Below are 1101 nucleotides of genomic sequence, written 5' to 3' on the forward strand. Positions count from 1 at the left end.
CATATTTCCCTCAATATTCCCAATATTCACCTAAATTCACCCAGTTTTACCTCAAATCCTCAATATTTACCCCAAAATCCCCAACATTTACCTCATATTCCCCTCCATTCACCTCAGCACCCCCACACTTCCCCTCACACCCCCAAATTCACCCCATTTTCCCCCAAATTTACCTCAATTTCACCTCAAAACCCCCATATTTCCCTCAATATTCCCAATGTTCACCTAAATATCCCCAAATTCACCCGGTTTTACCTCAAATCCTCCATATTTACCCCCAAATACCCAACATTTACCTCACATTCCCCTCCATTCACCTCAGTATCCCCACATTCCCCCTCACACCCCCAAATTTACCCCATTTCCACCCAAATTTACCTCAATTTCACCTCCAAACCCCCATATTTCCCTCAATATTCCCAATGTTCACCTAAATATCCCTGAATTTACCTCAATTTTACCACAAATCCCCCACATTTACCCCAAAATCCCCAACATTTACCTCACATTCCCCTCCATTCACCTCAGTATCCCCACATTTCCCCTCACACCCCCAAATTCACCCCATTTCCACCCAAATTTACCTCAGTTTTACCTCAAAACCCCCATATTTCCCTCAATATTCCCAATGTTCACCTAAATATCCCCAAATTCACCTCAGTTTTACCTCAAATCCTCAATATTTACCCCAAAATTCCCAACATTTACCTCATATTCCCCTCCATTCACCTCAGTATCCCCACACTTCCCCTCACACCCCCAAATTCACCCCATTTACCCCCAAATTTACTTCAGTTTTACCTCCAAACTCCCATATTTCCCTCAATATTCCCAATATTCACCTAAATTCACCCAGTTTTACCTCAAATCCTCAATATTTACCCCAAAATCCCCAACATTTACCTCATATTCCCCTCACACCCCCATTTTTACCCCATTTTCCCCCAAATTTACCTCAGTTTTACCTCAAAACCCCCATATTTCCCCCAATATTCCCAATGATCATCTAAATATCCCCAAATTCACCCAGTTTTACCTCAAATCCTCAATATTTACCCCAAAATCCCCAACATTTACCTCATATTCCCCTCCATTCACCTC

This window comes from Coturnix japonica, unplaced genomic scaffold (genome assembly GCF_001577835.2).
Source record: "Coturnix japonica isolate 7356 unplaced genomic scaffold, Coturnix japonica 2.1 chrUnrandom597, whole genome shotgun sequence".
NCBI lineage: Eukaryota > Metazoa > Chordata > Aves > Galliformes > Phasianidae > Coturnix > Coturnix japonica.